The sequence below is a fragment of the Ornithorhynchus anatinus genome, chromosome 3 (assembly GCF_004115215.2).
Source record: "Ornithorhynchus anatinus isolate Pmale09 chromosome 3, mOrnAna1.pri.v4, whole genome shotgun sequence".
In the NCBI taxonomy this organism is placed as follows: domain Eukaryota; kingdom Metazoa; phylum Chordata; class Mammalia; order Monotremata; family Ornithorhynchidae; genus Ornithorhynchus; species Ornithorhynchus anatinus.
Window position 1 is genome coordinate 44,405,357 of NC_041730.1, and position 26,661 is coordinate 44,432,017.

A 26,661-nucleotide genomic window follows, 5' to 3' on the forward strand; every position below is an offset into this window, starting at 1 on the left:
TGGTTAAATCAGAATATTCAACACAAAGCTAATCTTTCTCCTTCTCGGTAGTCTCACCTTTCCTCCTGCTTTCAGGACATCTCTCCTTGGATATCTCACGGACACCTCAAAGTTAATATGTTCAAAGGTATTCCCACCCAAATCCTGTCCTCCCCATCACTGCAGACATCACCATCAACCTCCCGGTCTCACAAGCCCTTAACCTTGGTATTATCCTTTACTCAACTCTATCAATCAATGCCACCAAATCCTGTCACTTCTACCTTCACAACATCACTAAAATCCATCCTTTCCATCCATTTTACCACATTAATCCAAAGACTTATCTATTCCCAAATTGATTAATAATAATAATGTTGGTATTTAAGCGCTTACTATGTGCCGAGCACTGTTCTAAGCGCTGGAGTAGACACAGGGCATTCAGGTTAACCCACGTGGGGCTCAGAGTCTTAATCCCCATTTTACAGATGAGGTAACTGAGGCACCGAGAAGTTAAGTGACTTGCCCACAATCACACTGCTGACAAGTGGCGGAGCTGGGATTTGAACCCATGACCTCTGACTCCAAAGCCCGTGCTCTTTCCACTGAGCCACGCTGCTTCTCTAACAGCCTCCCTGCTGACCTCCCCTGCCTTTCTCCAGTTCAGTCCACGCTTCACTCTGATGCCTGGATCACTTTTCTAAAAGCAATAACAAAAAGGTTCTCAGTCCATTTTTCCCCACTCTTAAGAACCAACAGGGGTTGCCCTACACAACAAAAAGAAACTGAAAGCACACAGTCACGTTGGCCCCCTCCTACTTGACCTTTCTGATTTCCTACTACAACCTAGACTGCCCCCTAAGCTTCCCCAATGCCAAACTGCTTGCTGTACCTGGATCTCATCTATCTGGCCACCAGCTCTGGCCCACATCCTGTCTCTGGCCTAAAACTCCCTCCCCCTTAGTAGTCCAACTGACGATCATTCTGCTAACCTTCAAAGCCTTAATGAAGGCATATCTCCTCCAAGAGGCCTTCTCTGACTAGGCCCTCATTTCCTCTTCTCCCACTTCCTCTGCGTTACCCTTGCACTTGGATTTGTACCCTTTATTCACCCCTCCCTCAGCCCCACAAGGAGTTGACAATCAATTCTTTTTACAACCTCAAAACAGAGGTGCCCCTCATTCCAAATGGGCAAACTGTGGAAAATTCACTGCACTAAATTGATGAAGTAGCCTCCAAACCCCACCCGATGTTGCTGTTCAGAGCACTGTATTAAACACTTGAGAGAGTACAATATAACAATAAACACATTTCCTGCCCTAGTACTACTTCCCTTTCCTCCTCTGTTCAATCCAGTCACTATGTATCCCAATTTCTGCCAAAGTCTTTCAGCAAGCACAGCTGGATCAAGCATGCTTTCTCCAGCCCTGGGTCCAGTACAGTGCAGGTCCCTTCTCACTGTGACTACACCAGCTTGGTGCTCCTCACCATTTCCTCCTTGTACACCTATCTACCCTTACCAGCAGTGAGAACAGAGACAAAAACAGGTTGGGGAAGACAAGCAATTGCAGTGGGTAATATGCTGCCAGTGGCATTGTGTTGCCTTTTCCTTTCCCTTCCTGGCTGGGGCAGCAGAGAAGGGGATGAATTTGGGATACAAGGGGTCAGAAAAGCACCTAGAACAGGGGAGAAGAGGGAGGTGGGAGAGATTTAAAATATAGTTTTTATATGCCTGCAGTGTCTGACCACTGTGTCAGGGCTAATTCTAAAATAGGATGATAATTTCTCTACTTTGCTATAAATTGCTACTGCATCAGCCTCCTCACAGATTTCTCGGCCTCCAATCTCTTCTCTTTCTAGTCCATCCTTAATTCTGTTCCTTGGATCCTTTTTCAAAAGCCTCATTCTGTTCACAGCTCCTCACTCTTTGAAAATCTCCAATGATTGCCCAATCTTCTCTGCATCAAACAGAAACTCTTGGCCATTGATTTTAAGTCAACAAATTGCCTGGAAGCACTGTAGCCTAATGGAAAGAGCACGGGACCAAGAGTCAGGAGACCTGGCTTCTAATCACAGTTCCTCCACTTCCCTTTAGTGTGACCTTTGTCAAGTCATTTAACTCCTCAGGAACTTAGTTTCCTCACCTGAAAAATGGGACCAAATTACCTATTCTCCTCACCTTAGATTGTGAGCCCCAAAGGGGGCAATGACTGTGTCCGATGTGACTGTATTGTTTAGCAAAATGCTTGGCACATAGCGAGTTCTTAAATACTACAATTATTATTAATAAGATCTTTCCCATCTTCTCTAACTATATCCCTGCTTGGATTCTTCAATCTTCACTAACCACTGTGCCTTGTCCTTGTCTCTTCCACACCTGACATCTTGATCATGTCTTCCTTACTGGAATTCCACCCGCCTTCACATTTGACAAAATCACTAGTCTTCCCACCTTTGAAGTTCTTTAAAAAAAAAAATCCCATTTCCTCCAGAAGGCCTTCCTCAATTGATTTTTGATCCTCTACCTTTAAATCCCGCAATTTCTATTTCAGCACTCCTGTGCTCCCAACCACTTAAATATGCACAAGTCTCCGCAGCACTTATGAGCCTTACTTTATACACTATTTCTTCCACAAAACTATGTGTAGCTTACTTGAGTATCTGCCAGTCCCACTATATTTTAAACTCCTGGAGGGCAGGCAACATGTCTAATTATATTGTACCAAAATTCTATCAAATGTTTAGTACAGTACTCTTTCCACAGACATGCAATAAAAATTGATTGAATGAATGTTAGCCTTCAGAAAAAACATACCCCATGACAAAACCATGCTGTCTTTGAGGAATACATCAGAAATGCATCTTGGGACAGATCTTCATTACTTTTCCAATCTATACTTGATTGATGCCTTTTTCCCATGAATTATTTTATGCTTATTTTTTAGGTTTAGTATTTTCTCTCTCAAGGCATACTTCTAGACTGTAAACTCGTTGCAGTCAGGGAATGTGTCTACCAACTCTGTTGTACTTTACCAAGCACTTAGTACATGTGCTCAGAACAGAGTAAGCATTCAGTAACACTGAGTCCCTAATAGGAATAAATATTTCAATTTCATGTAAAAAATGAAACCTATCCAAGATATGTTTCTTTGGACACTTATGTGTTGAATTTACAAAATGTCAACCTACTCATTGTACCTCGATCTCATCTATCTCACCACTGATCTCTGCCCACATTCTGCCTCTGGTCTGGAATGCTCTCCCTCTTTGTATCTAAAAGAGAATTACTCTTCCCACTTTCAAAGCCTCAATAAAGGCACATCTCTTCCAAGAGGCCCTCTCTAACTAAGCCCTCTTTTCCTCTTCTACCACTCCCACATGGGCGAGAAGTAGGTGATGAGATAGATGAGATCGAGGCAGAGTGATCAGGCTGGAACCAGAGGAGTTTAGTGATCAGGCTGGGCTGTAGTAGGATGTGGTTAAAAAATCCACCCTTTCCTCTCCATTCAAACTGCTACCACGTTAAATCCAATAATTTATCCTATTCTGCCTTGGTTACTGTATCAGGCCCCTCGCTGAGTCTCTGAGCCTCCTGTCTTTCCCTACTCCAGCCCATATTTCACTCTGCTGCTCAGAACATCTTTCTACAGGAAAACCTTTGACATGTTTCCCCACTCCTCAAGAAACTCTAGTTGTTGCCCATCCATCTCCTTATCCAAAAAAAGCCCGTTTAAAACATTGGCTTTAAAGCACTCACTCAATCTCCTTGCCCCTCCTACCCCTCCTTGCTACTCTCCTACTACAGCCCAGCCCACACACTTCACTCCTCTAACGCTAACCTTCTCAATCTCAATCTACCTCTCCGCTGACCCCTCGCCCACTTCTGACTTCTGGCAGAACACACCTCATACCCCCCTCCTCAAATCCAATAGATTCTCCCCCACTTCAAAGCCTTATCGAAGGCACATCTCCTCCAAATGGCCTTCCCTAAGCCCTTCTTTCCTCTTCTCCCAATCCCTTCTGCAATGCCTGACTTGCTCCTTTTATTCATCTCCCCCTCTTCAAAACCCTCCTGAGAGTTCACCTCCTCCAGAAGGCCTTCCCAGAGCGAGCCCTCCATTTCCCTCTGCTCCTCCTCCCCTCCCCATTGCCCCTGCTCCCTCCTGCTGCTTCACTCCCTTCCCCTCCCCGCAGCACTTGTATATACTTGTATTTATTTATTGCTCTATTTTATTAATGATGTATTTATGGTTCTATTTATCTATTTTAATGGTAGTGATGCCTACTTGCTTTTTTGTCTGTCTCCCCCTTCTAAGCTGTGAGACCATTGTTGGTTAGGGATTGTCTCTATCTGTTGCCAAATTGTACTTTCCAAGCACAACTGCTCTGCACCCTAAGCGCTCAATAAATACTATTGAATGAATGAATAAATCTCTCCCGCCCCAAGCCCCACAGCACTTATTAAAATAAATTACAGCTATGTACATGTGTGTCTCCCCATCTAGATTGTAAGCTCATTATGGGCAGAGAATGTGTCTGCTTATTGTTACATTCTCCCAAGGGGTTCAAACAGTGCTCCACATACAGTGAGCTATCAATAAATGTAACTGAAAGAAAGGAAAGCAGTGAGGTAAGGTAGGAGGAAGCAAGGTGATTGACTGTTCTAACAGTATGTTAATTTGATTAGAGCTAGAGTTTCCCCAGCAAGTACACTAGCCCAAATCCTGTTTCACCTTGTAAAGATGTACATAAATATCCAGAAATGAAGTCTGCTTCTTATCTGTATTTCTTCATTTAGCACAGGCTATGAGCATATTGGGAGTGAGAATGATTCACTTGCATAAAATAAATTCTCAATTAACTCTGGGCAAGCTCCTTCGTAAATGGGTTCTCCACCATCTTCAAAGTACTCCTACCACTGGAGTCAGTGAGTAATCTGTTCCACAAATTCCCTCCACATCTTCCTGCCCATGCCAATCTCCCTGCCTCCCGGGAACTCCCTCCTCAAAACATCCATCCTGTTCAAAAACATATCCGAGTGCCAAAGCAGGAAATGAGCAGATCTGAGATGCCTGGAGATTGCCCATACTGCTTCAGCAAATCACCTTGGGACCTACAAACAACCGGCAGCCATTTACCTAGAAGTCAAGTAGGATCCACAAAAATAGATGCAGTTCAACTGTTTCGACAAGTTAAAGCCCTCCTTTTCCCAACTCCTTTCCCTTTGTGTCATCCATGCATTTGGATCTGTACCCTTTGGGCACTTAGTATTCAAACCACCCTCAGCCTCACAGCACTTACATACATATCTGTAATTTATTTTTACTAATGCCTGTCTCCCCATCTAGACTTTAAGCTTTTTGTGGGCAGGGGACACATCTGCCAACTCTGTTATAATGTACAGTCCCAAATGCTTAGTACAGTGCTCTGCGCACAGCAAGTGCCCAGTAAATATCATTTTATTGATTGTTTGGTGAGGAAGTTCACAACAAGTACAGAAATCCACCCCACTTTCTTCAGGCATTGTGGGGATGCAGGAATGGTGAGTGACTTTTTGGATGATCTGACATTGTCAATCACTCAAGTAAAGATTTTTCATTAAGCAAAATCGTCTTAATATCCACTGGCTCTCCATCTGTTTTCCCCAGTTTGTGTATCGGTTCTTTTTCCCCACCCCTTTTCAGCTCTCAACATAATACAAAGGTACATCACAAAATACGAGTAGTTGACTGATAACATCGCCAAGGTCTGCCCTTTCTTCTCCTTCCAAACCACTATCACGTCATATCCCGACTGGATTACTGCATCATCATCATTTCTGATGTCCCAATCTATCTCTCCCCGCTTCATTCTATACTTCACTCTGCTGTCCAGATGATCTTTCTACTGAAACGTACTGGGCATATCATTCTCCTCCTCAAAAATCTCCAGGGGTTGCTTATCAACCCAAAACTCTTCACTATTGGCTTCAAAGCTCTCCATCACCTTGCCCCTTTTTACCTCACCTCCTTTCTCTCCTTCTACTTCCCAGCCTGCACACTCCGCTCCTCTGGTACTGACCTTCTCACTGGGCCTCCTTCTCGCCTGTCATGCTGTGCACTCCCTCCTCAAATGTGCCAAACTAGCACTTACCTGCTTCAAATCCCTACTGAAATCTCATCTCTTCCAGGAGGCCTTCCCAGACTAAGCCCCCCTTTTCCTCTGCTCCCCTTCCCTCCCCATCACCCCAATTCACTCCCTTTGCTCTACCTCATTGCCCCATAGAACTTGACTGTCTCCTCCTTCTAGACTGTGAGCCCATTGTTGGGTAGGGCTTGTCTCTATCTGTTGCCGAAGTGTACTTTCCAAGCTCTTAGTACAGTGCTCTGCACATAGTAAGTGCTCAATACGATCAAATGAACAAATTTATAATTGTAATTCTATTTTTATTAATGATGTGTATATATCTATAATTCTATTTATATGATGCTGCTGATGCCTATTTCATTCAATCACATTTATTGAGCACTCAGTGTGTGCAGTGCACCATACTAAGCACTTGGAAAGTACAATTCGGCAACAGATAGAGACTATCCCTACCCAACAATGGGCTCACACACTATTTACTTGTTTTGATGTCTGTCTCCTCTCTTCTAGACTGAGAGCCCGTTGAGGGCAGAGATTGTCTCTATTTGTTGCTGAATTGTACTTCCTATGCACTTAGTACAGTGCTCTGCACACAGTGAGCGCTCAAATACAACTGAATGAATGTGTCATTAGCTTCATTATTTACTCACTAGGGAAAATTTCTCCCAGGAGAGCAGTTAAGAATTGTTATAGGCCTAGGCACTTTTGTCCTCCAGATTTTCTTAATTTGGCCAGATCTGTAGGGCAAAAAAAAAGTTTGAATAAATCCTAAACAATTTAGCTCTGTAAAACTTGTTTGTTTCTCTGATTTCTGTTTTGGCATACAGAAGTCATTTGTTCCAGAGTATGGAACCTGAGCATCATTGCCCCCTATTGAACAGTTAAGGCACACAAAACCTGCTTAGGTTGATGATGCTAAAAGATTTACTTACAGCCTAATTTTCATTCAGTTGTATTTATTGAGCACTTTCAGTGTGCAGAGCACTATACTAAGCACTTGGGAGAGTACAGTATAGCAATAAACAGTCACATTTCCTGCTCACAACAAGCTTATTGTTTAGAGGAGTTAACTCATGAAAGATGGAGGCTTTGAGAAATGTGTCCTTGAGGATGTGTCCTGTGCTAGGATTAAAACAGGAATTAGGGTTTGATAGGTTAGTACTGATTCCTACTTTAAAAAAAAAAATGAAGAGGAGCACATTCTCCATCAGAAAATTTGCCCTGATATTAAGACTTTCAATGTTTCTGTTGAAAGAATAATAGCTTTTTAAAAATTTTTAGTATACAACTATGTATGCTGAAAATACTGAAAATTGTTTTATGTTTTAGGAGTGGGAAGAAACAATGTTTACCACAGTCTTCTAGCAATTAAACCTCATAGTTGCCCAGCCACCTCTGCATCAAATACAAGTCCTTATCATCTGCTTTAAGGTCCTCAATCAGCTATTCTCCTTCTTCATTCATTCAATCATATTTATTGAGCACTTACTGTGTGCAGAATACTGTACTAAGCGCTTGGAAAGTACAATTCAGCAACAAATAGAGACAATCCCTACCCAACAAAGGGCTCACCATCTAGAAGGGGGGAGACAGACATCAAAACAAGTAAACAGGCATCAATAGCATCAATATAAATAGAATTATAGATATGTACATATAATTAATAAAATAAATAGAATAATAAATACGTACATATATACACAAGTACTGAGGGCTGGGTACCTTACTAGTCTCCTACTACAACCCGATCTAAACACTTCCCTCCTCCAATGCCCACTACCCATCTCACCAATCCTTCGCCCACATCCTCCCTCTGCCATGGAACTAGCTCCCCATTTGAGGAGCAACATGGTCTAGTGGAAAAATCTTGGGCCTGGGAATCAGAGGACCTGGGTTCTAATACGGGCTCTTCCAGGGGCTGCTGTATGACCTTGCACAGGTAACTTAACTTCTAACCCATAAAAACCATGGTAAGCCGTAACTTCTTTGTCCCTTAGTTACCTCATCTGTAAAATGGGGATTCAATACCTGTTCTCCATTCCTACTTGGATTGTGAGCCCTTTGTGGGACAGGGAATGTGTCTAACCTGATTATCTTATATCTTCCCCAGCTCTTAGAACAGTGCTTAGAGTAAATGCTTAACAAACATCACAATTATTATTCATATCTGACAGACCACCACTTTCCCTACCTGCAGGTGGATTTGTAACCCTTGAGTATTTAATATTTGCTCCACCCTCAACCCCACAGCACTTAGTATATCTTTTTAAATTATTTATATTAATATCTTTCTCCTCCTCACTGTAAACTCCTTGTGGGCAGAGAATGTGTCTGCTAACTCTGTTGTATTACACCCTCCCACAAGCTTAGTACAGTGCTCTGCACATAGTTAGCACTCAAATACCACAGATTGATGGATTCAAAGCCCTAATCAAGTCATATCTTAAGAGGTCTTTCCCAATCAAGCCTGCATTTCCCCTACTTGCCTTACCTCTTGTATCACCTATGTACTTGGACTTATACCCCTTAAGCACTGCAAATTCACTCCTCCTCCAGCAAGTAAGCACACATCCTCATATTCGCCATTTCCACCATCTGCAATCATACATATTTATTGAGCACTTATTGTATGCAGATCACTGTTCTAAGCGCTTCAGATGGGACGGTATATCCCGTCTCTCAGGCCCGCAATCTCGGTGTCATCCTTGACTCGTCTCTCTCGTTCACCCCACACATCCTATCCGTTACCAAGACCTGCCGGTTTCACCTCTACAATATCGTCAAGATCCGCCCTTTCCTCTCCACCCAAACAGCTACCTTACTGTTACGGCCTCTCGTTATATCCCGGCTAGACTACTGTGTCAGCCTTCTCTCTGACCTCCCTTCCTCCTCTCTCGCCCCGCTCCAGTCTATTCTTCACTCTGCTGCCCGGCTCATCTTCCTGCAGAAACGATCTGGGCATGTCACTCCCCTTCTTAAACAACTCCAGTGGTTGCCTATCAACCTCCGCTCCAAACAAAAACTCCTCACTCTAGGCTTCAAGGCTCTCCATCACCTTGCCCCTTCCTACCTCTCCTCCCTTCTCTCTTTCTACCACCCACCCCGCACGCTCCGCTCCTCTGCCGCCCACCTCCTCACCGTCCCTCGGTCTCGCCTATCCCGCCGACCCCCGGGTCACGTCCTCCCGCGGTCCTGGAACGCCCTCCCTCCTCACCTCCGCCAAACTGATTCTCTTTCCCTCTTCAAAACCCTACTTAAAACTCACCTCCTCCAAGAGGCGTTCCCAGACTGAGCTCCTCTTCCCCCTCTACTCCCTCTGCCATCCCCCCTTTACCTCTCCGCAGCTTAACCCTCTTTTTCCCCTTTTCCCTCTGCTCCTCCACCTCTCCCTTCCCATCCCCACAGCACTGTACTCGTCCGCTCAACTGTATATATTTTCGTTACCCTATTTATTCTATTAATGAATTGTACATCGCCTTGATTCTATTTAGTTGCCATTGTTTTTACGAGATGTTCTTCCCCTTGACTCTATTTATTGCCATTGTTCTTGTCTGTCCGTCTCCCCCAATTAGACTGTAAGCCCGTCAAATGGCAGGGACTGTCTCTATCTGTTGCCGACTTGTTCATCCCAAGCGCTTAGTACAGTGCTCTGCACATAGTAAGCGCTCAATAAATACTATTGAATGAATGAATGAATATTATAACAGAGTTGGTAGACGTGTTCCTTTCCCACAGTGCATTTACAGTATAGAAGGGGAAACCTTGTTTTTTTATAGCACTTTAATTCCCAAGGCGCTCTTACATTAATGCGTTCATTTCAGCCCTCACAACCATCTTATGAGGTAGGGAGAGAAGGCAAGTAGTATCAGCCCATTTTATAGATGAGGAAACTGAGGTACAGAGACGTTAAGGGACTCATTCACGGACATACGGCAGATTAGCGGCACATCTGGGATTGGAACCCAGGGCCTCTGGCTCCTAGACCCGCAGAATGTCACTTCACCACATCTCTTCTCCTAATGAATCAGTAATGGATTTTGCTGTCTCCCCCACTAGCCTGGAAGCTCTTTGAAAGACTGTGTCTACCAATTCTATTGTAATTGTATTCTCCCAAACCCATAGTACAGTGCCCTACACAAGGTAAGCACTCCATAAATACCACTGATTAATAAGTACTTTACAAGTACCACAGTAGCAATAATATTAAAAAGCAAAATGTTTTGGTCTTCAGGCTTTTGAAATATCCACTCTTTCATCACAGAAATATACTTTTTAATATCAGAAACACTTGGGCTTGTTGTCTGAAGTCGTGGTGGGGAGGTATGAGCACCCTTGAATGGCTTTCATGTACCCTCATCCCTCTCCTCTTCAGGTGCCCTCCCCAGTAGTCCCTCTCCCTTCATTCCCCTGCCTCAGTCCCTACATCAAACAAGACTCTGAGAGTCATCTGATTAATAGTAGAAGGATCAAACCGCCTGCTAATATCAAAATTATGGTTTACAAAAGTACGGTAAAACTTGGAAGTGCCTTAAATGGAAAAGCAAAGTGGGTGTTACTTCAGGATGATAACTGAGGTAGAAAAAAGGTTATTTGGCTTGTCTTATAGGACACAATGGGTTGGTGGTGATTCCAGGAATATACCTATAACTATTAATTCCCAGGGCCATGTTGTAACTATTAAATCACCCAGAATGACTAGGAAGAGATAAAATACAAATGAATTAATGATAGTCAAAGCTAGTGTGCTCAGGTGAAGCCCTCAGGGACCATTAGCCATGTTGAAAAATCAACAGTGAGCATAAGCAGAGTAAACCGGGACAAAGGCCTAGCTACATATTAGCCTATGATTTTATCTAAACTAATGTTGTGTTTGGAGTATTTACTTATTCACTGTTTTTTCTAAGGCGCAATTGCTTAAAAGCCTCTGGGCACTGGAACACAATTTAAATAAAAATGCACATTTAAATACATTCCAGCAGTCAATAATCAACATGCTCCATTAAAAAAATAGAAATGCATCCAAGAGGTTCTTATAAAATAAAATTTTAAACAAAAAAAAAGACAGGTTGGAAATATGCCCACCAGTTTTATAAGAAGGTGAAAATATCAACAGAATGCTAAAAATGCATGATCAAGAAAACAAAGGAAAAACTGGAGTTAAAGAGCTATTCACTGTGCTTCCTAGAAAACCCTAACACCCCTTTCTCCCTCCGTCAAAATCTGATCTATTGATTTTTATTAGAGGGTGGTCACATCAAACAGTTTGGGGGAAAAAAAACCTACAGAAATTAAACTTTCTTAATGCTGAAAACATTTACAGCCTTGTGTCACTTGAACAAAAGGAGGATTTTTGGTGCAAGTCATCAAGGAATGGTTGAAATGCATTTGATTGAGTTCCTAGAGATTTTTTTTTTCTATGCAATTCCATTCTCAAATGTGACTCCTGATTGGCCTAGTTATCTCCCTGGTTGACAGACACTGCCTGGAGTTGCCAAATCATTTACCAATCAGTGGAAATAAATTGAACACTTACTGTGTGCAGAGCACTATATTAAGCACAATGCAATTGGTAAGCATGATTCCTGCCCACAAGAACCTTATGATCTAGGGCTGAGGGAGATAAACAATAATAAAAATTACAGGTAGGGGAAGCAACAGAGTATATGTACATAAGTGCTCTGGGAGTGGGTAGTACCAAAGTGCTTGGGGACTTGAATGCAAGTATATAATAATAATAATAATAATGTTGGCATTTGTTAAGCGCTTACTATGTGCAGAGCACTGTTCTAAGCGCTGGGGTAGATACAGGGTAATCAGGTTGTCCCACGTGAGGCTCACAGTCTTCCTCCCCATTTTAGAGATGAGGTAACTGAGGCACAGAGAAGTGAAGTGACTTGCCCACAGTCACACAGCTGACAAGTGGCCGAGCTGGGATTTGAACCCACGATTCCTGACTCCCACGCCCGGGCTCTTTCCACTGAGCCACGCTGCTTCCCAATGCAGGAGGAAGAAAAGGTTGGAGGAGTGAGTGGTTAGTCAGAGAAGGTTTCCTGGAGGAAATATGACTGTAGAAGGTTGTTGAAGATGGGGAAAATGGAGGTCTGTTGAATATGAAGTGGGGAGGGAGTTTCAGGCAGGAGAGAGGGTGTGAGTAAGGTCAATGGTGAGAGAGAAAGAGATTTAGATATAATTAAGTAGGTGGTATTAAAGAAATGAAGTGTTTGGGCTGGACTGAAGTGAGAGAGGGATGATAGGTAGAAGGAAGAGAGCGGATTGAGAAGTTTCTGTTTGATGTGGATTTGTGGTTTATTAATAATAATTGTGGTATTTGTTAGGCACTATGTGTCAGGCCCTATACTAACCACTGGGGTAGATACAAGGTAACGGAGTTGGGCACAGTCCTTGTCACAAATTGGGCTCACAGTCTTAATCCCCATTTTACAGATGAGGGAACTGAGGCCCAGAAAAGTGGTGACTTGCCCAAGGTGACAGAGCAGACAAGTGGTGGATCCAGGATTAGAACCCAGATCCTTCTGACTCCAGGCCTGAGCTCTATCCACTAGATCATGCTCCTCCTCTAGACGTTTGGCTTCTGTAATAGCCTCCTCTTGATAACTGAAACCTTTGCTTTGGTAAAGAAAACAGCCCTTGCCACGAGAAAGATCAAACACAGTAGCCTCGGCTGTAGAAATCTTTCCCATTTTGCCTAATCAAATTTTAGTTAGACAGCTAGGCACAGAGGTCTCCTCCATCCTCAATTGTCCTCCAGGCCCCAGATCCAACAGTTTGAAACACAGCCTGTCGGAGAAGCAGCGTGGCTTAGCGGAAAGATCCCGGCCTTGGGAGTCAGAGGTCGTGGGTTTTTATGCTGGCTCCGCCACTTGTCAGCTGTGTGACCTTGGGCAAGTCACTTCACTTCTCTGTGACTCAGTTACCTCATCTGTAAAAAAAGAAAAGGGGATTAAAACTGTGAGCCCCACGTGGGACAGCCTGATTAACCTATGTCTCCCCAGCGCTTAGAACAGTGCTTGGCACGCAGTAAGCGCTTAACAAATACCCACATTATTATTATTAAGGGCAATTGTGGGATTGATACCATCACAATTCAGTATCGAGATGGTTTTGGTAGGAATCAACTCAGAGTCACAATTCAAAAGCAGCATCCTTCAATGCCACACCCTCCTGGGATGGTTCCAACATGCCAGGGAGATGCCGCCTGTGAAGAGAGTCCTGTTCTCTAGTTAGTTTTGGTTTATAGTCTCTTCCTGCCCAGAGTCAGCAGTCCCCTGTCTCTGTTCCATCCCTTCATCCCCTCAGGATTCTCCCTGTTTCTCTGCCCACTACTCCACAGTATGTATTAAGCCCTTGATGTCTGTAAGGGACTGTACTAAGTGCTGGGAAAAAGTACACAGGTGGCAATTTGATATGGTCCCTGTCCCTCGAGGGGCTCAAATCTACAAAAGGGGCCCACGATCTCTACTGAGTCTTGCAAGGGCTATTAATTATTGATAGCAGGATAATAATTAGTTTTTGCCCCATCAATATGGTCAGAGCTGTAGTGTCCATGGTTACAGCAATTACTAGTATGTAGCTGTAACAATGTGTCTTCTGCCTTCAGGAAGAAAATCTGCGCTAATCTTGTTTTGTTCCAAGTTCACAGTGGACAATCTTAATCTTTGGTTCCAAGACAAAACAGATTTTTCCAAATAAACATCTTTTTTCAAGAGCACTTTTGCCCCACACTCACATGATCACTGGACCTCTGTAGCTTACATCCTGCAAAGGTGAACCTTTCTAAACAATAAACCCCTTTTTGCAGTCAGAGCTGAAATGAGTTGTATTGAGCGCTTACCGTGTGCAGAGCACTGTACTAAGCACTTCGGAGAGTACAACATAACATAGTTGGTAAACACGTTCCCTGCCCACAATCAGTTGAAAGAGTATTCTGTCAAAATATGGTAGGACATTGATTCTGGGGCCACTGATATTCCACTGGAGATGGATTTCCCTCTAATTTTTTGATGACTCCTCTTTCTATTTTCCCTGCTGCTCTGTTCCTTAGGGTGGGTTATAGCCTTTACAAACCACTGTTGCCAGTGACAGGCATTTCTATGGATATTTCAGTGTGATACTAAGATGCTCTGGTCACACTTTCCATACACAAACCCCCCCGCCCCCCGCCCGGCCCAATCACTGTCAATGACCACGACACGTAAAAGTCTGAAGACAGAATGAACGTCAACAGTGGCTGCAATCTTCATTACCTATGCTCGTTGCAGTTATCCATAAGAGCTATAATACCTGATTCCAGGTTAGGTCTGAAAATTCCTCGAAATTACACTGACGACAAGCTCATTGTGCGCAGGGATATCATGTCTGCCAACTCTATTGTAGTGTACTCTCCCCTATGCTTAAAACAGGGCTGCTTAGTACAGTACTCTGCACACAGTAAGCACGCAGTAAATGTCATTGACCGAAAGGCATCCGAATGGAGACTGACCAGAGCAATCAAATTACAGCAAAAAAATGCCATTACCAACTTCATTTGTATCCTCTGGAGAAAAATTAATATCGAGATGCTAAAAAATAAGTACCCATGTCTATGTAAAAACTTGGGTAAAATGCTTTCCACTTAATCATCTAGGAGGCTATTTACAGAAATTCACTCTGTCCTCTGGTGCTTTATTTGTATATTTTCAAAACCCCATAAATAACGGACTTGTTTAGGGTACTGATGTATTAGTCGTTAATCTGCTTCAGCAAGTTTTCTTTATGGTTCATATTATGCTGTTATTTTCTAAATCCTTTCCATTCAAGTTCCGACTGCTGCTGAACTGAATAGCATACATAACTCACAATCTATCATCCACATTCCCTTTGCATTAGGTGTAACGCTGGCATGAAAATCAGAGCCCCAGCTCCAATTTTTCCAGCTGTCTCTGTCTCCCTGTGATCTTTTGGTACGAATTTTCAAGCATGTCTTTGAAAATGCAGGCTTACACCCCTTCCCTGATTGTGCTTAGGTCTGCTGCCAGCTCAAGACATGAATTAATCCGAACAGGATCACAGACTTTTCTGAACATAAGTCATTTAAGTGTGTTTAGTGGCATATAGGCGCATTAAGAAGGCAGAACGCCATGCCTGCTTTGTGTACCGTTTAGATCGGTTTTGATTTTACTCAGAGTCAAGAACAAAGCAAAGCAACCTTCTCAAATGCAGCCCGTATGGAGCGACTTTTAAGGGCTTCACAGGCTGCTAACGTCCTGATGATTTGATCATTCTTCTTCAGCCTCCCCTTCTGTGATGCTTTCTGTTTATACCTAGTAGTAAATGTTCTATTTTGGTTCCTTTATGTTGCCCTCAGTCCTTGAGTTCTGGACAGGCATAGATTTTGGTTGCTGCAAAGTGTGTTAGGGTTATATGTAGGATAGTCTTTTAAATATGCCAACACCAGACATGGCATTCACTCTGGATGTGCCAATTCCAGCCCCTAAGTCAGAATACTTTTGAGGAGACATGATGTCATTGTCTACTTAGAGATAAATGGAGGAAAGTGTGAGGGTAGAAAAAGGAACCAGGAGTAGCTGCAGAAGTTTTACTGCATACATTGTGTTCTCAACATTTTTTTGCTCCCTCTCATGCATATAGCTTGTATTTCTGTTTAATTATTTTTCAAGCACTGTTTGATAACAGATTTAACAGTTTCTCATATAGTTCACTGCTTCAGCTCTCATCAAATTATCTTTCCAGTTACACTAGACACTTTCATCATCAATTTCCATATGCCTCCAAGACATGCAGAAGCCAGTTTGCCAACACCGCTCCAGAAGCTAGATAACAACTAAGTAGAATGGTTCTAACATGGGGAGCTCAGAACACACCAGACTAGCCCTTCCCATGTCTTCTCTGCCCTCAATCTACACAGTTTCTTTTGTTAAATTCTATCCTGTCTCTGTGCTAAATGCAGATAATTGCCAAAGAATATTCATTCTAATGTTCAGTATAAACTTTAAAATTTTAACCCAAGATTTGAACAGCAGCCAAGTATTGTACCAGGCTTTCTAACCCAGATGGTAAGGAAACCAAGATATCCAGGTTTTCAGGGTGTAATTTTAAATACACACACACACACACACACACACTCCCCATCCCACCCCCTTCAGGTTCTACAAATTAAAAGGTCCACTTGGCTTTTTCAGATATCCCACACCTGAACTCCTTTGCCACAGATTGGGTGCTGTGAAAACAGCTACGCTGGGTTTTCCGGATAATACTGAACCATGAAAATGTGCAATGCACCGAGTCCAGTGACAGGATTATATTTTTTTCTCTTGATAACTGAGCTTAAATGTCAATTAGTCACAAACTGCACATCAACTCAGTCATTTTATTGATGAGGTTTAGCAACATCGATGGCCAAGAACTGATAGCAAAATACATTTTCTTTTTATTATCATTTAGAACCTTGTATTGGCACAAAATGAGGACTGAAGCCAGTGCTATAACTGACTGTTCTAAAAGCCAGAATTTAAGATCTTCAATTATCAAATCTTATAGGTTTGTGCATGTATTGAGATCTTTAAATCCTTTTTAGCATTAAATCCTAAAACATTCCCTCAAAAAAGTCATTAAAGTCCTTTATATTTGTTCAAATATTCTAGAGTCAATGGCAGAACATTGTTGAATATTCTGAATTTAACTATTTTCCGATTCCCTTTGAATGGAAGTTCTTTCTGTGAAGCCTGAAAACTTGATAGAAATTTTTGTTGTAGAACAGAGTTGATTTTACAGGTTTTGTACATTTTATTTTCATTTGCTACCCATAATAAAGTGCTATTTATTAGTGACCTGGAATTCTATGACACTTTTTTACAGAGAGTGGCCATTGGGGAGAAACTCCCCCAAATCCAGAGCAAGTGACGTCTTCTGTGAAATATTAAAGTATAAAAATGCATTTTACAATATATAGTTTCTACTGAAACAGATTAAAAAAAAGCTTCTCCAGCATTCCCAGACTGCTTGTTTCTAAAACACTGAGATGATTTCTTTTCCTTGATATTTGCCGAGGAATCCAAGGACTGGGGCCTACTCCTTATTTTGGGGGTTTGACTTTTACTCCTTTGAAAAGAGGGGTTCTTAAGGGAAAGAAAGATGTGACGCCAAAGGGCGGCTTCCCTTTACACTTCTGTTGGCCAGGCCTTGTGAGATGCCATTTCCTTTTTGGTCTAAAACTGACTCTTTTTCCCTCTATTTGCACCCTTTCCACTAATGCTTTCCTCTAAAGTCTCTGTGTGCAATCTTTTAAAGTATTAAACATTAGAATTACCATAAAAGTAGGTTTGAAATTCCTTCATTTCCTTTAGCATTCAAATTGCAACTTTCCTAGTACTTCAGAAATGATTTCTTGTAATTTAGAATTGAATCTTTGACGTGTATTCTATAAATCCGTTACACCTTGCTATTTTGTCAATTGTGTCATGAGGCCAGAAGAAACTAGAAGTCTAAATGTGACTTTGGCAGTTCAGAAAAATCCCTAATGACCCTACTCAGTTTGTGAGAGTGGATTACTTTGGCTTTTATCACAGAGGAAAAGTTCTCCTTGATCATGAGTAAGGACACCCACCTGCTTCATAGTGTCATTTCTTAAAGCCGCAAAACCATGGCTCCCAACACCCTTTTTCTTTTTAATAGTATTTGTTCAGTACTTACTATATGCCAGGCACCATAAGTGCTAGGGCCGGTCCAACCTCTTCAGGTTGGACATGGTCCATGTCCCATGTGGAGCTCACAGTACTAATCCCCATTCTACAGATGAGGTAACTGAAGCCCAGAGAAGTTAAATGACTTGCCCAAAGTCACACAGCAGACGAGTGGCAGAGCTAAGAGCTGAGATTAGGACCCAGATCCTCTGATTCCCAAGCCCATGCTCTTTCTACTGGGCCATAATGCTTCTCTTTGACTATCCAATTATTTGTTTAGGATGATGCCATCAAATAAGAATGTTAATGAAACTTGAAAATGCACCACTCCAGGCAGCCAGTCGATCACCTTGAAATAAATCCATCCTGTTCACCGACTGGACTCTTATTTCACGGGTGATTGTGAGAAAGCTTGGGAAAGTATTTTGTTGTAACTGATGGCAGAAGTGGATTTAAATTCAAGGGTTCTGAGATAATGCCTGTGGCTATAACATGAACTTTCATGGTTTTCCTAGTTTTTCTTTAAAAAAAAAAGTAGTTCTTGGCCAAAAAGCAATAGTAATAACAGTACTTTATTAGGCGCTTTGTGTGTGCACAACACTGTACTAAGTGATGGTGGGTAATACACAGATGAGAAAGTGACATAGTCCCTGTTGTAAATATTCTTATTACCCAATATTGTTTCAGTCATATACTAAGTTAGACATAAGTTAAAACTATTTCTGACTTTCTAGGTATCTTTAAGAAATCTAAAGGGATTGTTCAAATCATTTAATGAGTCATACAAGTTTCTTTCTAGGACTTGGTTTTTTCCCTATAAAGACTCATAGGGATGGAGAAGGGTGGCCTAATGGATGGAGCACAAGCCTAGGAGTCAGAAGGACCTGGGTTCTAAATCCTGGCTCTGCCACTTGTCTGCTGTATGACCTTGGGCAAATCACTTCACTTCTCTGTGCCTCAGTTACCTCATTTGTAAAATGGGGATTGATGTCAGCCCTAAGTAGGACAAAGACTACATCCAACCATGGTAACTTGTGTCTACCCCAGAGGCACATAGTAAGCATTTAACAATATAAAAAAAATTACCCTTACTTCTGTTTATTAATGCTTAATAAATGTTTCATCAGGTGATCCTACAACTACTCAAGGGAAAAATAAGGAGGGTTTTGTCATGTCTTTTTTTTCTCTTTAATATGAGCTATTCTGCTACCAACAAAGCTACCAGTCTACCAGCTCCAGTTTCTGAGTCAAGCATTACTGTAATATTCTCCTCCCTGCAGTCTCACAAATACACTCAAACCTGTACAACAGCTCAGACATCTTTTCTTTGGGGGGGGGGGAGACTTAGAGGGATGCCATTCTGTTGGATCAGTTGAATATCCCTTCATATTTTTAAAGATCATTCACTTTTGCATAATTAGGGTGGCTGCCTATCGTTAATTTTTTTTCCAGATGTAATTGGGAGATTTTTAAAAAAGAGGATTTCCTCTAAAGAGCTAAAATAAAAACCTTTCTACTCAATAGCTTATGCAAACAATACTTTTCTCCATTACCATTTGTCACGAGCAACAAAGGAAACTTTAAAATTAGACAATGTTACAGAGAGGGAATAGTCAGCTGTTATCCTGTGACAGCATTCTATCTCTGGAACACAAAGTAAATGCAGAAGATCTAAAGCATTTTTGCCCTAGTAGCTTGTTTGCCTATACTTTTATATTATTACTATGCAACCTTTCCCAATTTGGGCCCCTGACTGTGTTGCATATAACCCTTAATTTATGAATATTCAAAGGAGCAAACAAGAAAGAGACAGTAAGCTGTCTGTGATTAGAGTCCAATTCTGCAGGTATGGTCACTTCACTGGAAACTTTGCCCCAAGAAAAGCAGCAGACCTGGCCCAATTCCGAACAGACGTATACTACAAAGAACATAGAAAACTCATTTGGGGGAAAAAAAAATCTAAAAAGGACAAAATAAGTGATAGAGATTTTGACGGGGAAATGCCCTTCGTATCTCAGACTTCCATTGCTCGGGCACAAAAGTTGATTGTCATGGGAAAACTTAAGGACTCAATTCTGTCCTTCCTCCATTGAATTTATTAGAGAAGGAGGTCTTGCTATTATTCTCCATAAGATGAAGTCGGAGTGAGATAAACGGTCTATTTTTTTTCTCTTCATAAATTACAGTTGCTACTGAAACATTTAGCTTTACCTCAAGAAATCACACTTGTACATTTAGAACAGATATATTTTCCCTAATAACAAAAGTAAAAGCCAACCCAGAAAAAAAGATTGCGACATACTTATCCATTATGACCGACATAATTAAAATAGAAACTAGTCAATTGGCATATGATCTTAACTTTTCCACTGTAATGTATATTTCAATTTTATGAAAATGGGGGAAATCTATCTATATATGATGGTCTAGTGTCTCAAAGCGTCACTTAACTTAAAGTATTTTAGGACATTTAGAAGAAACTACCCTTGTCATATCTCTAATCATGCTTATACCTCTAGAGATATTCGTAAAAACATATATCCACAGAGAAAAATCAACGCTGCAGCACTCCAAAACTTCATCTTATACTTTATCTTAATTAGGAAGCTTGCCAGAAGAAATAAAATAACAGTACCTTACCTAGTTCTTCCACTGCCATCCCGACTCCTGGCAGCCGAGGAAATCGGCCCCTTCTAACCTGAAAGTAAAGTTGAAGATTCAGAGACTCCGACCTTCTACTTCAGGTAAAACTTCTTTCAGGTCCTACCGTTCAGGGGCACAGAGCAATACAGTACCTGAAGTATGACTAGTTAGTGCTCACTTTAGCACAGGTGTACTTCAGCACAGGTGTAAGAGATTCTGATCGTTAAGGTAGGAGGCCTGGAAGGACTCTTTGTGTAAATACTTTTCAGCTAATACAGGACCGGTCAGCTAATTTTACCAAGTGTCCAACGTGGATACAAACCGCTCAAAGACCCACACTATTTTCCTTAAGAGAACATGCCGATCTTTGAGTCTAACTGCTGAAAAGGAATTAACTCCGGTTACCTTCCAAATCCGTCAGCTGGGAGAAAAGCAGCCTCACCCCAGTCTCACCACTGGGATCACCACCTCCTCCCTGAACCCAGAAAACAAAGTTTCAGGGGTCTGCTTGGCTTTCTCTGCTGTCTTCCAGCTTAAGGGGATTTGTTTTTCGGTAATCACGAAACCGCAAGCCTTTCCTATTCAAGTTTATAGAGCTAGTGGCTCTAACTTCTTAGTGTCAAGTCACTACGAATAGGGATGAGGCCGGTGAAAGGGTGGGAACAGGTGATCTTAGTTTCTCATTACCTCCTCTGTAATGAACCTTCAGGAAGGTGTCCAGCCTGGAGGTTTGGGGGTATTAGGGGGGATCGGGGAAGACAGTTTTCCACCAGCCTGCTGATGGGGTGGGAGTTGGCAGACAGTGGTAGCTTTCATGGGCAGGAGCGACCCACCAGTGTGTCCGTCCTGGCAGAAGCCCTTTTTTCAGGACCAGCAAGAGACTCCAGCTCCTGCCGGCTCCAGGCAGGAGTGGGCTGTTGGGTCTCCCTTCTGAAAAATCTCCAGCTTGGGAAAGTCTCTACGACATTCCTCCCCTTTTGTGCCAGCCCTCCACCGACGTCTCCTGAGCTTGCCTCCTGCTTGACCCCCCGACGGCCCCCCCTCCCCCAGATGGCGGATTCCTTTGGGGGTTCCCCCACCCCATCACCTTTTCCCCGGGCTCCCTGGCAGGAGAGGCTGCTGAGTGTGAGTGTGAGTGTGCGATGGCCCGCCCTGTTTCCTGGTGTTCTGCTCCCTGACCCCAGTGGCTGAACCCGTCACTGCACTCCCTGCTCTCCTCTCTCTTTTCAGGCTCAGCTCTCTCTCCTCTCCCTCTTCTCCTCCCCTCTTTCTCCCTCTCCCTCTTTCTCCCCAGATCGAGGCTGCTCTCCCTCCTCTCCCTCCCCCTTCCCTTGGCTCCCATTTCCACTCCAGCCTTCCAGGGAGGGACCTTCGGGGTCGAAGGTTCTGCCCTGCCTCGGCCACCTTCGTGCCCTTCCCCGTGCCCTCCTTCCCCGTGCCCACCACCCCCCTGGACCTCGCCTCCCACCCCGACACTGAAGGCATTTCCCCCCCCCTCCCGGACCCACATCCCAGCCGGAGAAAGGTAATCTGCCCCGGAGAGGGGAGGAGGAGGTGGGGGCAGGGAAGAAGAGGGCGACGATCAGATGGGAAGGAGGAAGGGGGAAAAAAAAATAATAAAATAAATAAAGCCGCACAAAGCCTTGGGTTAGAGGTGCCTTGTCATAATCAAGTACAAGGGGGATCCAACTGGAGCAGAGGCGGCGGCAAGAGCGGCGTCTGCTCCCGGCTGCCCTTTAAAATAATAACAATAAAGCGACTTTAATGCGTTTAGTCTTACTCGGAAGGCGCATTTTGGAGAGGTTTGGTTTTCCAGGGGGGGAAGCGAATGATCTTTTAATTTTTTTAAAGGTGCCCCCCACCCTTCATTTCTCCCTCTTTCCCCCCCCCCCACCATTTCTCCCACCCTTTTTTGAGGAGGAGGTTGAAGGGAAGTGATTTGGCAGAGGGGAGGGGGCGATGAATCGGAGGGCTGTTTACTAGAAAGTCTCGGGGTTATAATGTTAGAGCAGGACCGGGCTAGGCCGGGGTGCATTGTGTGCTGGAGATCGAGGCGACAGCAGCGAGAGAGGATCAAGGGGGCGAAATGCGAAGTACACTTACGAGGAAGCTGAAAATGTTGGAAATGTAGCAGGGGAGGGGGATTGGGGGCTGTGTGGATCCCTGAGCTTTGGAGCCCTGTCTGTGTGTCTGTCTGTGTGTCTGTGTCCGTCTGCGTGTCCGTCTGTCTGTGTCGCTTTGCAACCCTTCCCCCTCGCAGCCCAACCTCTCTCCCTCCTTCGGCAGATGCAGCGAGGACGGAAAAAGAGACGGTGGAAAGAAAAAGAAAAAAGGAGAGGAAAAAGTAGCGATCGCAAATCCCTTCCTTTTCTTGGGAATCCCGAGTTATTCCTAGGCACCCGAATAGCATTTTAAAGAACAGCCTTGGAACCCCAGTACCTCGAGGCCTAAGCAGTGGAGGAAGGTTTTCTTATTTTTACTGGGGGGGGGGGTGTTGGAGAAGGAAGGGATGTAGGGAGAGATTCCCCCCAAGCGTCAAAGGGGAAAGCAAGGGAGGATTTATTTATTTTTGTTGGGGGGGGGTGGAAATTCCGATTAAAACGCTCCCACCGCCCCCCACCCCCGAGTACCCATTTTGACGAAGGAAAGCGTGCAGTGATTGAAAAGAGCAGAACCAAAATATAAAGAGGAAGAGAAACTTTAAGCGAGGGGGGGGCGGGGGGACAAACCCACGCAGGCCCCAAAGCTAAAGAAAATCGAGGCCCTTCCCCACGCAGGACCTGCGGGACCCGAGGAAAAGCGCACTTGGTCCCAGGGATGCGGCCGGGACCGGTCGGAATGTGTGACGCCTGGGAGCGGGGAGGGATGTCATCCTCGGAGGCAGGATGGGACGGTGTCAGAGCCATTGGCCGCTGAGGGTAATCAATCAATCTCGGATGGAGGGGTGGGAAAAGGGGGAGGGGGGTGGAGAGGGAGAGAAAAGAAAGGCGAGCCCCCAGCGGAGCTCAGTGAGCAGAAGGGGCTGCAGCCCCGGCAGAGAACGAGCCCGACGGTCCGAAGGGCAAGGGGGAGGTGGAGACGGGACCAGCCGGACATGCCCTGGAAGATAAGGTTTGCTGGGGCGTGTGTGTGTCTCTGTGTGTGCCCCTGGGCAATTCCTGCTCTGGACACTTTGGTTGGAGAGTGGGTTCTGTCTGTTCAGAGGGAGTTGTGCTCTGTGGGGGGCATGGATAGGGACCCATTCAGCTTGGGGAGGAAAAAAAGGACTGGCAGAGCCTAGTGTCTGGACCCTCTGGTTGGAGAGCGGGCTCTGTTTGTTCAGAGGGAGTTGTGCCCTGTGGGGGGCATGGATAGGGACCCCCCCCCCCCAGTCTGGAGGGAAAAAAAGGACTGGCAGAGCCTAGTGTCTGGACCCTCTGGTTGGAGAGCGGGCTCTGTTTGTTGAGAGGGAGTTGTGCCCTGCGGGGGGCATGGATAGGGACCCCCGCAGTCTGGGCGGGGGGGAAGGGCTGGCACAGCCTAGTGTCTGCTCGGGTCTCTAGATCGTCTGCACATCCAGGGGGGCCGTAGGGGGAAGGCGGAGAGGGACGGAGCTGACCTGTAACTTTTTGTGGTCCCCCAAATCTGGAGGCCGTTGCGGGGGTGTCTATCTTCAGAGCGGGGCTCCCTCGCAGCAGACCGTTATCCGCCTCCGGCCCCTCCAAACGGCACCTCCCCCGTCCCCGAATCAGGAATAGTTGGGAAAAGTTTAGCTGGGGGAAAAAAAAAGAGAAATCTTTAATAACGTGGTGGGGTTTGCATCCTTCGCCAAGCTTTTAAAATGCAACATTTGCAGCAGAAAAAGGAAGAGTTTCTCATTGGCCAATTCGGGTTCTGGACAGGTACCGTACTTCAGATTTGCCGCTTTCTAAACATGGGAACCGTCAGTCTTGAGGCAGCCTCGTCTGAAAAATGTGAACCCGCGGTTTTGACACTTATTTTTCTCTCGTTATTGCCAGGAGTTCAAATCTTTTCTAACGGGACATTGGGAGATGGGTGGTGTCGGTGGCAGCAAGAAGCGCCTGCCCGAAAAATGTTATTTGGCTGATTTGGGGGGTAGGGGGAAGGGGGAGGGAGGGGAATTCCAAGCATCAGGTTGAGAGTTTCAGTGATGTCTGACATATTTGGGGGTTTTTCACTATCCTTTCTAGCCTGCAGTGTAGTTTTCATCGTGTGACGGAACAGATGGGTTATGGTGCAAAAAAGAATGTTACAATCTTTGAACAAGAAGAAACGTTAAATGGGGATGCATTTGATAGGAGAAAGCCTAATCATTCTACTTTAAGGACCCTCTGCCACAAGAACATATTATGTGCAAGATGATGATTCTGATTCTAGCATTACCTCAGATCAAGTGTCAGGAAAAAGGCAACCCCAGAAACCCTAAAGCTGTCTGGCTACCAGGTCACCTACGATCACAAATTCAGCTTTTAGGTTAGTGGTGATGACTCCTGTCCACCCGATTGCCCTTGACAGCTGAGGGAAAACATGCAGTTCTTTTTTTTTTTTCCTTTTGGGAGCTCATTACTTCTGGGTTTAATCTTCCTGGGGAACATTCATTGTGAGTGAGCAAAAGTGGAGTTTTGGAAGAATTTTTATTTCTTTATTTTCTTGCCTTCCTGACACGGAAGGGATGCTGTGAAAGCTCCCTGCCATCGTTCTCTTCAAAGGGCACCTCATTACAGAACTGTCAGAGACCTCAGGCATAGTGTACAGCTAAACAAGACATTATGAAAGGATCTAGGTCTTGGAGTCCCTATTTGGGGTCAGATGGCTTTGTCTTTTGTGTTCTTCTAGTTCTACGTCTTACGTGAGGGCAACCAACGGTACCGACAAGTACAGCCGCTCACGTTCTGGGAAGCAATCGCTATAGTGACGTCTATGAAAATATCCCTAAAACCCGAAGTGTGCGGGTGCAGATGATCTGTGCTTCCTGCAGGTTATCCACCGAGGTGACAGTTGAGCCTTTCAGATGCTAAAGTCCTAACCAAAGTAGTGAGAGCTTTTGCAGGTGGCATCCTAAATATCGGACTGAGCCACGTTCAATTCACTTTAATTAGTGAATTACCTCCAGGGCAAATGTATGAAACATTTCGACTCTCTCTTGGACTTGGCTAATGAAGCTGCCATTACTCAGGAGGTGTCTTTTAATGTCCCCTTTATGTTCTGGGTTTTACACAATGGATTTGTTGGCAAGAAATAAGAAAATTGCCATGTAATTTTCACACCACTCATTTATGCAAACACTGAGTTCTTGCAGTATAAAATGTATAGTTTTTCCCCTTTGAGCTTTGATGGCTAACATGCTTTTTAATGACACTCATTTTTGTAACGTGAAGATCTCTTCATTTGTATTTACTTTTCAGTGCAGTGCAATTATGCAGTTTTGCGCTGCATAGTGTCTTCATAGTTTGTATCTCAAAAGAGAATTACAGTACTTAGGACAGGACTGCAATTTGAAGCAGGTGTTGTGTTTTACTGTTATGCAAAATAACAGTAAAATATAATTGTGACAGAAATTGAGAAACAGCTGCAAACTTGGTATGAAGACTGTTATATTACAATCTGTAAGCCATCCTGTACACCTTCTAGCACACCACTCTTAGGAAAAAAAAATGATTTAGTGAGTCCTCCTGATTCTGGCTTTTTATTACTGCCCCTTAAAAAGACTCATTCCTCCTGCTAAGTCAGAAAACCAAATAGAGATCCAAAATGGCACCTCCTCAAACGTGTTAAATCACAAGTAGCTCATCTCTCGGTGGGGAAGGTGCAGTTTACGCCTTTTCATTTAGCCTATGAAAAAGGTATGAAAAAGGTAAATGTCTGGAGTAGAATGCGGTGGAATTTCCTACCCATATAACATATGGAGGGATACACGGGCCTGAGGTTGTAAAATAATAAAATAAATGGCCTATGGCAGACCATCTGCCTTCTGCAGGGAACTTGGGGGGCGGGGAGTGGGGGGGGGGTTTCATGCCAAATTTAAATCTAATTTTAGCATTCTAAATATTCATTTTAGAAAGCATCCAAGACTGTGGGAGTCGAAGGTGGGGGCGCATGGCTTTCATTCCTTAATTTGGGGTGCCAGATCAGGGAAAGCGAGAATCTCGCAAGGGGCAGGCTTCTCAGTTTCTTGCCTGCTGCTCTGATCAGTCCCCCCCACCCCCCCTTGAAT

The 26,661-nt window shown here is 43.9% G+C and overlaps 1 protein-coding gene and 1 long non-coding RNA gene across 5 annotated transcripts in view; one reads left to right on the forward strand and one right to left on the reverse strand.

Moving 5' to 3' along the window:
* The window catches only part of LOC114810194, a 274,482-nt gene extending 253,941 nt beyond the window's left edge, over positions 1 to 20,541 (reverse strand). Inside the window, exon 1 of one of the 2 annotated variants that reach the window (XR_003757919.2) lies at positions 20,445 to 20,541. This is a non-coding gene — a long non-coding RNA (uncharacterized LOC114810194). Of the gene's footprint in view, positions 1 to 20,439 lie in introns of both variants that reach the window. The other variant, XR_003757918.2, reaches the window with a different exon arrangement.
* A 1,208-nt stretch (positions 20,542 to 21,749) lies between these two features.
* The window catches only part of MPPED2 (metallophosphoesterase domain containing 2), a 159,653-nt gene continuing 154,741 nt past the window's right edge, over positions 21,750 to 26,661 (forward strand). Inside the window, exon 1 of one of the 3 annotated variants that reach the window (XM_001505927.4) lies at positions 21,750 to 21,972. The gene's annotated coding sequence lies outside the window, so the exon portion shown is untranslated. Of the gene's footprint in view, positions 21,973 to 23,237; positions 23,366 to 23,452; positions 23,559 to 26,661 lie in introns of those variants that run through there. The other 2 variants (XM_029061546.2, XM_029061545.2) reach the window with 2 other exon arrangements.